Raw genomic sequence first — 10,608 nt, 5'->3', positions numbered from 1 at the left:
TAATCAAATCATGTCTTGTTCCTCTATTACTCACATGCTTTTTCCTAAGTAGAAGATCTCTGTCAGGGGAGTATTTCTTCGTCTCAAAAGGGGGAGAAATTTCTTCCAAAAGGAGAACACTCATCTAGAGGGAGTAATCTTTTCTCTACTACTAATTAAGTGAGTACTGTAGGCGTCCACAGAATTCCCTGGTGCACGTTCTGCCGCCCCGTACCCGCCCGCTCGCGGCCGAACCCTCCCCGCGTTCCGCTGGCAGCCCCGCATGCCGCAGCTGCCCTCCTTCCATCCTCGCGCACCTTCCATCCTCGTGAAACCCCCGTCCTCGCAGATCCCGCGCTCCCTCCGCGCCCGCCTGTGGATCCCCAACGACGTTGACCCCGTGCCTCCCGCCATCCTCGCCGCAATCGTTGCGCCAGCGCCTTCGATGGAATCCAACACCACGCGCCTGATGGCGTACCCTGCCCCCTCACGTCCAAGGAAGGCGCGCCCGCAATCTCCAGCGCCATCGGCCTCTCGTCCAACCCCAACCGCTGCTCCAGTGCTCCTTCGACCAGGTGCTCCTGTAGAAGGTACGAGCCCACCATCCTTTCGACCTATCCGTGCGAGATCTCCGTGCTTGAGGTATCTCTGTGTCGAGGGAAAGCGAGTGCGAGATCTCCGTGTTTGAGGGAAGCCCCGCCATTCATGCCTCCGAGCGCCACCACTCTCGCCACCGAGCTCACGCCCTACACGCCCGCGCCTTCCCCTCCCCCCGAGACAGCCACCCCACTTGCGGGCACACCCACCACCGCGACAGCCACCGTCCCCCTGCTCGCGTTCTTCTCCTCCGAGTTAGCCACCGCGATGTTCGCTGCACCCAATGCCCCCTCCCCCTCCCTCCCACCCACATTTATCACAGTGGATTAAAGGAATTGCTCTGAATTTGTTGTGTAATCTATTGTACAGGTACATGGTCCTGGTGCCGACATTGACACCCTGTGTGTTAGTCCAAGACATGCAACTCAAAACGTAAGAGGGGCTCCCTTTGAAATCCTAGAGTTATTGTATTACATGATGCTCATCTGCCTGTTTTGGGATTCAAAATTAACGGGGTCTCAATCGACCTTTTGTATGCTAATCTTGCTCATGTAGTGATTTCTGAGGTAAGTTTGTCTTACTGCATTCTAGATAGGGTTCAGATCGTTGTTCTATAAAGTAGTATAGGGAACACGACACCCAGTTATCTGCTACAAAAATTAATGTATTGCCAAACCTCAAGAGCATTTGAAATTTTAGGTACAACAAAAATTTCGCCACCAATGACCTTCAGTCTGAAATCTAGCTTTTTTTGACATAGCACATGATCTAAGAAAAATAAATGAGATAACTGGGTTCAGGAGTTTATAATGAACCTCTAGAATCTATATGCTATCCCCATGGACCTTGGTTTCATTGGGATGCTGATGTCAAATATTATAGTTCTCCCACATTAGTTCATGTTGATGCACTTGGCATAATTTCCATGACTATAGTCCACTCTTATAATTGGATTATCTAATTTCTCAAATTCAGTTGCAACTAGCTAGATTATTATTTCAGTCATGAGTGCTTTTGTTTGTTGAATGATGCATTTGTTTTCCAGGAGAGAAATGATAGGCTATTTTACAAACTCTTGATTGATAATGTCGAAGAACTGCTTCCTGTTGTGTATAAACCAACAGTGGGGGAAGCTTGCCAGAAGTATGGGTCGATCTTCAGATGACTACAAGGTTTATACATCCGCCTCAAGAAGTGTGTTATCCCCCACCTCTCCTCATAGTAATTGCTTATATCATGCTAGGGTAAGAATCTTGGAGGTACCGAGGAACTGGACAAAGAAGAGTATTCATGTTATTGTGGTCACTAATGGTGAGCACATTTTAGGCCTGGGATATCTAGGTTGTCATGTTAGTTTTATTGTCCAACCTTTTTTGCTTTATGAATCATTCATGCATCTGAATTTTTGGCTAACTGTGGAGTTTGTTGCTTATAACCTTTTCTGTGTGGGATCATTTGTGCATCTAATTTTTTGGTTAAGTGTGAGTTTAGTCTTTTCTCTGTGAAATGTGTATAGGGCATGGGAATTCCTTGGGAAAGCTTGCACTTTATACTGCTATTGGAGGTGTACAACCATCCACTGTGGGTACTTAACATGCGATGTCAATGGGTTCAGGAGAGGCGCGCTAGCATCGAAGAAGCCGCCGCCGGCAGTGGTCGTGGAGAAAGCGGGCAACGAAGGTGGAGGAGAGGGTGAGGGTCTGTATGATGCGATCATGATCGCTTCGACCGCCGTCCAACATTGGGAGCATTGAATTTGAGGTGACCTACCTCAACGACGACACATGTGTCACCCACCCGCTCATAGCTCTTTGCAGCTGGCTACAGTTACAGGCGATGGTCTACACACCACCAAAACAGCAGGAATCAACGCGAGCTGTCAGAAGCGTCTATCAGAAGCAAGTGCTCTGTCAAAAGCTGTCGTCACACACCCGCACAGTTTCAAGCATTCCATAATAGCAGAATTAAGTATGTAGTATATCTGAGTATTGATGCCTTGCACATATTTTTCTGCAGGCTAAATTCACCTCCTTGGTCCTAGGATTAAGGCAGAAATTGGTGGGTTTATTAATTTTGTATTTTCCAGATTACTACGAAGTCTGTATTATCTGTCAACTAGCTACAAGTTGCAGATTTGTGTTTCCGTGACACTTTTATTGAAGATCTGTGTTTAATGAAAAAAGATACATGTTTCTGATGTGTGTTCAAGCAAAAATGGAACAAACTATGTTTAATGAACCTTTCTGAATTATGCAAACTTAATTACACAAGAGAATCATGTTCGATCATAGTCGTAGAACAAAAGAAAACATTAGAAAATTATAGAACAAAACAAATATGTATGTTAACCTACATTTGTCTTTTGTTATACTGGACATCAGCAGATACCCAAATCCCTCTGGTACTATGTATGTTAACATACAGACCCTAATGTGTTGAATTTATGTTCATTTTAGTCTTGTCTGCCCCTGTTAACTACCCTGTTCATTCCTATTAGCAAAGACCTCTATGTATGGTGTGTGGCAAAAATATTTATAAGCTGATATATTAAGAGGGACAGATAACATACAGATTCAATTTAAAAAATATTTGTTAAGGAACCTTTCATTATGCTGGGTTTATTCTTGGTCAAAATAGTGAAATTTCATACATTATGTTGGGTTTATTCTTGGATCAAAATAGTGAAAATTGCATATATATGAACATACCATCCCAGCACATGTCTCACAGGTTACTATTTTTTTAGTTTGTTATGCCTGAAGTGTTTTTCTGCTTCAAGCATAACAAACTTGCAAATCAGAACCATGTGTCTCACAGGTTACAAGTTAAAGTGCAGGAAAATATTTTAAGAGAACAACCAGAACCAGCTAAGTAGTAAATATTTCAACTCACTTATAGGAAGCCATATACATAGGATCCGTGTGAAACCAATTTTGGTAGGGTACTTAGTAGTATGGATATAAGAATTGAAGTTGTTAAGTATATAAACTACTATGTTGAATTCATGTTAATCTTAGCCTTGTATGTATGTTATCTGTACCCACTTCATTTTTATGGGCAGATTGTAAAGAGACTGGAGCCTTCATCTACTTTTGATAGAGTATAAAGAGACCGGAGCCTATATATACATCACCAAAACATATTTTCCCTGGTAATGAACTTTTTACTACTTCATTCCTAGAAACATTGTCTTTTTATTTATTTATTTTTGGATGCAATTGTCTGTGCCACTATCACATTGTTGGCTTGTAGAAACTCCTGTGTTGATTTAATCCTATCTCCATCACTTGCCTATATGTTAACCTGGTCTTTGTACAGTTTGGTTACCAAGCAAAATTATTTCTAAATTTGTTTGTGTTGCAATCACAGTATCATATTTACCTCCACTCAACAAAATACTGTTGTTTTGGTCTATAGAAGTTTTTTGTCACTTGGTAATGCTGTTTTGGTCTATAGAAGCTTTTTGATATGCCATTATATCCACTTTGCTACTATCTGTTGTGCTTGTGATTTGCCTGTTTGGAGATCATGTTTTACAAATCAAGTAATTCAGACTATTCTTGGTATGCCATTATTTCCACTTTTCATTCAGTGCCTGAACCTACCGAGACTGAAGCAAGTAGGGACAGAGCAATCACAGTCTCATATTTACCTCCATTGAGTGACTATTTTACAAGAACCTATATAATGCCCACATTGAAATCCGTCGCGGTTCTTGGTTAGCGCGGACCTATCCCGAATTTGAGAGAACCTCGCTAGAATCCAAGCGCCGGCTAGATTACTACATTTTTTTCTAAGAATGTGCGTTGCACGGCTAGATTCCTCACTCCTTTTTTCTTTTATCATTGTCAACAACTACTATTACACTGACACTTGAGAGATCCGTTGATGTGTCCATCTCAACAATTAGGGAATAAGTAAAAGGTGACATAGAAAATGGATTCAAATGCAAATTATCTTTGTGCTGTCGTGCATGTATATGATATAGTGTTGTGCACTCAGTTGTATGATTGAAGGACTAGAACCACAGTCTGAGGAGTCAGTTAATTTACTGTCTTCCAAACTTATGTGTTGAGGCTTGCACTCATTGGATACTTTTATCTACATGTCCATGTTTAGTGTAATGTAACCTTTTATATTCTATAACATTACAGGGCTGCCTACAAAGGAAATGCATATACAATTAAAGTACTGCTATTTATGGACGCTAATCAAGTAATGCAAGACAAAAATGTACCAACCTCTTCTCTGTGGTATTTAGCTGTATCTTTTGGATACTTCATACATCTATTCTTTTCCACAACTTTTTTATTCTATGAACAATAAGAACGATATATTTGGGAGTAGTGATTGATTTTTCATCACCTAATATTGCAAAAAAGGAAATGCACGTGGGACATTTCACTATAGCTTATGTTGCTCATGTGCTTTTGATAGTTATTAAACACCTTTTAGGTGAACTGAGTTATATCTGCTTCATGCTCATCAATTCTTGCTGACCTATTTTTATGTTGTTATTTTTTATCGAGGACCCGAAAACTGAAGTTAAAAATCTTGAATTGGGATACCTTGCTGTTCTAGCTAGATTTTACTGCTCTAGCAGTTTTAAGCTCATCATTTCCCCTGAATCTTGTTGCCGATAAGAAAAATCCTTGCTGAGTAGTCTATTTCCCAAGTTTTAAAAAAAGATGTCAAGGATTTTTGTTGATGCCAGTATGCCAGACCTTTAGTGGTTCCTCTCTGAGTTTCTGTGGAGACTTGGCACAGACCAATTCTTCATATTCGATCTAATTCTTTGGTCTTACACCTATATAGGAATTTGAGCCCTCTTACTATCTTGAACTGTGAGCAAAATCTCACACCATCTGTAGTTTATATTAAATATTAGAGTCCCTTGGTTTACATGTTTTTCCAATTTAGAGAGCAACATCTGTAAAAAAGGCACTTTATTTTCTGTTGGCGTTTATAGAAAATTTCATAGCTAAGACTACCTCGTGGCATTGTAAGTAAAAGATATGAAAAATACCTATTTGCATTTTACTTTTGTCGTAACTATTTGGTGGCTACCATCTATGTAATCTCTATCTCTTCTCTACTACTTTAATGGGCCACTTCCGTGTGTCACTCTCCCTCGACCATGTTCTGCATTCGCTGCCCACAACAACTGCTGCCCCACGACCCTCGGCGCTCACCCACAACAGTCGCTACCCATGAAGTCCCCCTCAGGCCTGCAACAACTGCCGCCCCACGACCCTTAGCGCTCGCCCGCTTGTGATGGCCCTTGCTTTGCAATGACCACGCCCGACCCCCAATAGTCCACCCTCGACGCTCACCCACAAAAATTTAAAGTGTCTATCTTTATTTCATGATTACAACTGTTGGGTTCGATATCTGCGTATTCTAGAAAAAAATGTGGGCTTCGCCTATGAGCACTGCAACAAGAGCAAGTCCTGTGCTTCCCCTGCCAGGCCATAGCAACAATTTTCTTCTTGCACTTTTGGTGGTAAGCTTGAAGTTTGCCGAGTAATATGAGCTTAGGCTCAAAAAGCTACCAGAACCTACATGTTAATTATTGGTTCATTCTGTCCATCCTACGTCTGATTTTTTTCTCACTCTTTTTTATTCAGTCCTATTGCTTGGTACAAGAGTGGCTGCATCAGCGGCTTCGATTTCTCATGGTTCAGAGAGGAAAGCCTGGCTCATCCTTGCATGGGTCAGCACCGTGGCTGGGAACCTCACCCTCCTAGGCTCTGCGTCCTAATCTGATTGTCTGCGAGCAGGCCAGGCGGGCCCAGTTCTTCGGCTACAACCTCACCTTTTGGAGCCACCTCCGGTTCGGGGTCCCGTCGACCATCATCGTCACGGCGATTGGTTTGCTCATCGTCATCAGTTACTGAAACAGCTGAAGGCAGAAGAGCGTAGTGTACGAGAAGCAAAATGGATAAAAATCCTTCCAATAAGAAGTACATGTAAATTAGGCTTGCCCTATAACTCAAGTGTGTATCGGTACGTTATGTCTCCGTCTGTGCTCTTGCTCGTGAGCAAGCAGCACATAGCTGACCGTGTAGCTTGCATTTCCATTGCATAATCTCTACTACTCCTTAAGTCTCTATTGTAGGCGTCCACAGGCGCACGGTTCTGCCTCGGCGCCATCAACGCTCCTTGGGTCAAGTGGTTTCAATGATATTCTTCTTTTTACACCATCAACGTCCTGTCATAATGTAATTTTGACACCTTGGTTATATCAAGCATTTCATAATTTTCATTGCAATTTTGTTATCTGCTTGCATTTCAGGTGAACTATGTCCTCAACATGACACATTCACTCAACATGGCCATTGCATTTCTGGTTGCTCTGGTACTTGACAACACAGTCCCTGGTGGTCGTCAAGAGCGGGGATTGTATGTTTGGTCAGAAGCAGAGGCAGCGATGAGAGAATCGACTTTCATGAAAGACTATGAACTTCCTTTCAAGATCGGACGCCCATTCAGGTGGGTGAAGTGTGTTGGCCTATAACACAATTTTGAGTAGTTTGTAGCTATGGCAAACTTTGAAGATCTCAAGCTTTCATGAACCATGACTGATCGTTTCTCGACAAGCTGGTGTATAGGTTATTTAGCATGTCCTGATCCTGATGTATCTAATTTTTAGATACGTTTGAGACTGCTATATGCCATTTAAAATATTAGGATGTTGAATAAGATTATGTTTTTCAGGCATTGTAAAGTACGTTCTAATAGGATGTATATGGTCTATCTTTAATAGAGTACAAAGCCTACTTCGTACAACTCACTGTATGTTTTATAATTGTATCAAAAGCACTGAACAAACATAGTTAGCCATCACATTCATTGTTGTCTAAATAGATTGAAATAATGTGGTGAAGCCGTCATGGAAGGATACCTGAATATATGGATCCTTAAGTAGCTTAGCCACTGCAAAGGATACAATTGAAATCCATTCCATCAACTAAGTAACGTACCAATGTATCAATAAAAAAGTTTTCTCTATTGACACAAGTAATTATAAAACATTCTATCATGTGGCTGCTTTTGTTCACTACAATCAAACATCAACTAAACTCTATATCTATATTTTATACTAATTTTTGAATCCCGTTGCAATGCACGGGCATGTACCTAGTTAGTGCTTAATTTAATAAATCCTTTAAGAGGGCAAGTCTCGTTTGCTTCCTACATGCTTTTAATGTCTTCCATTTCGGTGGTTGATGCCAAAGGGGAGAAGTTTTAGGGACCAAAGCAATTAAATAGATATCAAACATCAAACACCACCAAATTAAATTTTTGATCTTGCTAGTGGTTTTGGTCTTTTGGTCTAAAATAGGAAGCAAGTGAATTATGGAGTTAGGGGGAGGCTTAAGTCCATAATCTCACTTTGAAGGGACACTCATGCATCCTAGCATGTAGATTGCATATTTTCATTCAAATGTTTGTTATATTTGCTTGCTTTGGTTGTGTTGTCATCAATCACCAAAAAGGGGGAGATTGTAAGGAAAATGGACCCCGGGCCAGTTGGCTCAAAAGGTTTTGGCGTTTGATGATCAACATAACCTGTGGACTAATGTGTTTGCTACTGTTTATGTTTATAGTTCACAGGATTCGAAGAGGATTGGACTAAGGCACTGAGAATGCAACACCTCAAAAGAAGACATAAAAGAGCTTAGAAGTCCAAGACTCAAGAACAAAAGAAGCCAAAAGAATTAGCAAATAAATCCATGAAGTGGGCATTCAGCCAGTGCCCTGGTGGCACACTGGACAGTGAACAGTACCGTGTCCGGTGTGCACCGGACAGTCCGGTGAGACACCCGGACAGTCTGCGCAAAGGGTCCCGCAGACAGGCGCCCTTGGGCTGCAGCACCGAACTGTCTGGTTTGCACCGGACAGTCTGGCAATGGTCGGATCCAACAGTCAGTTACTGCAGACTCCAACGGTCGGCTAACGTGGCAGGGCACTGGACAATGAATAGTGCTTGTCTGGTATGCACCGGACTGTCCGATGCGCCCGTCGATAGAAAGTTGTTGCTTTCTGTCCAAGGATTAGAAGTGTGGGGGAGGCTATAAATACCCCCCAACCGGCCATTTGAAGGTGTGTGAGCCCAACCAACATACCAAGGCATAATATAGACATTTCCATGTGCTCATACACCCAAGTGCTTACTAGAATCACTCGATGATTAGCGTAGGTGCTCTGCAAAGTGCTTAGGTTAGTTAGACCGCTTTAGCGCTTGCTCCAGATGAATCCTAATTAGTTGAGTGAGTTTAGAAAAAACTCAGAACCCCTCGGCTCTTGCGCGAGCCGTTGTAATTGTACCGAGTGGGGCGAGAGTCTTGCGAGATCGTGACAACCGCATTTGTGTCACGGCCGCCACCGTGTACCGGAGGGAACGAGGCCCACGACATTTTCGGCCGGAAGCTCGATAGTGGAGACAACGAGGAGCGTCCGAGAGGAGCCGGAAGCGGAGCACCACTTGCGCGTGGAGAAGGCACGCAACTCTCTATGGAGTTACTCGACCGTGGTGCTTGGCCCTCGCGTGGGCTACCCTTTGCGTAGGGGCACTAACGAGGATTAGTCGGGACCTTGCGTGGTTCCGGATACCTCGATAAAAATACCGGCATCATCCACGAGAGTTTGCATCTCTACCTTGCTTTTTAGCTTCCGCATTTATATTAAGAATTTAAGTTTCAATCTTGTCTTTATACTTAGATTGTTTAGGATTGAAACTTAGACTTTGCGGTAGAGATAGCAACACTTAGACAAAACCTAGTTTGCACATTCTAGATTGTTTATTTGCATAGGTTTTTCTCTAGGGATTTATTTGTGGCCTAGTTTAGAGAGAGTTTTAGAAGTCCTAATTCATCCCCCCTCTTAGGCATCACCCATTTTCTACACTCTTCAACATTGGGAGAAGTCTAGCATAAAACAAAGATGCAATTGGCCAATTTGCTAAGTGAGCCATAGAGCTTTAAATCTATGATATAATCTTTGGTAGAGAAGGGGATGCCCAATCTTCCAATAAGTTGTTTGGGGTGGAGATTTTAACATTGATGATTCAAAGTTTCTCAATGATGCAAGAAACTCCCATAATAACTACACTACTCTATTGGTTACTAACTCATGTAAACATGAATTAGCCTCGTCAAGAAGGCTGTTTCTTATCAATGCAAACAAGAAACACAAGTAAGAACGAATTAAGAATAACACAACCTCACAAATGAATCCTCATGTTAGGGTTCTACAAACTGATGAGAAGATGTATGAAACAAAATAATCTATGCAAAACCCAACCCTAACTCACGATGACTTCTAATTGTACATATAGTTTAGGGAATGGCTAATCCTAAAGACGCGTGCCTAATGGACCCAACTCGGTACAAGGCCTAATGAGCCCATATGGTGGCGGAACAACAAAATAGATTCTAAGATCAGACTTGTTTGAATGTTTGACTTTGGTTGAATTTGGAAGTGATACTTGTGTTATTGGAAAAGGTCTTATCGTTAGCTTTTCATCTAGTGTAGAAGTTCCAATTTTGAGTCCGTATGCATCCTGGGCATCAATTTCAAGTTGAAGTAATCTTGGACTCTAAGTGGGTCTCAAAGTCGTATGTGAGTAGGACTCAGGCTTATTAGGTGCTTGTCCCATCCCTTATCCAGTGCATTGTCATGTCCTTTGAGTGCTTCCTTGCTAATAGTGATGTCTTCATCATCCCCCTTTTGAATTGAAGTCATCCTCAATAGTATCTCATCATTAATCCCACCCAAAGGTGGAAATCCAGGAGGTCTCTCTGAAGAAAATACTCCTGTAAAAGATTAGCAACACCAAGTGACAACAAAGTAGCTACATCCTTAAGTGAAAACAAAGCATGTTTGCAAACGAAAGCATAGCATGACTGAGAAAAAGCATCAATTCAATAAGACCAGTTTTAGTAGCAAGAAAAGAGGGCCTAATCGATTGTTGTTTTCTAGATTGTAAGACTCTTTTCTCTAGCATTATTAAGCCTATCTTGCTCATGC

Source organism: Zea mays, chromosome 4 (assembly GCF_902167145.1).
Source record: "Zea mays cultivar B73 chromosome 4, Zm-B73-REFERENCE-NAM-5.0, whole genome shotgun sequence".
NCBI lineage: Eukaryota > Viridiplantae > Streptophyta > Magnoliopsida > Poales > Poaceae > Zea > Zea mays.
The sequence above is the reverse complement of the archived record's forward strand: the minus strand, read 5'-3'. Positions refer to the sequence as shown.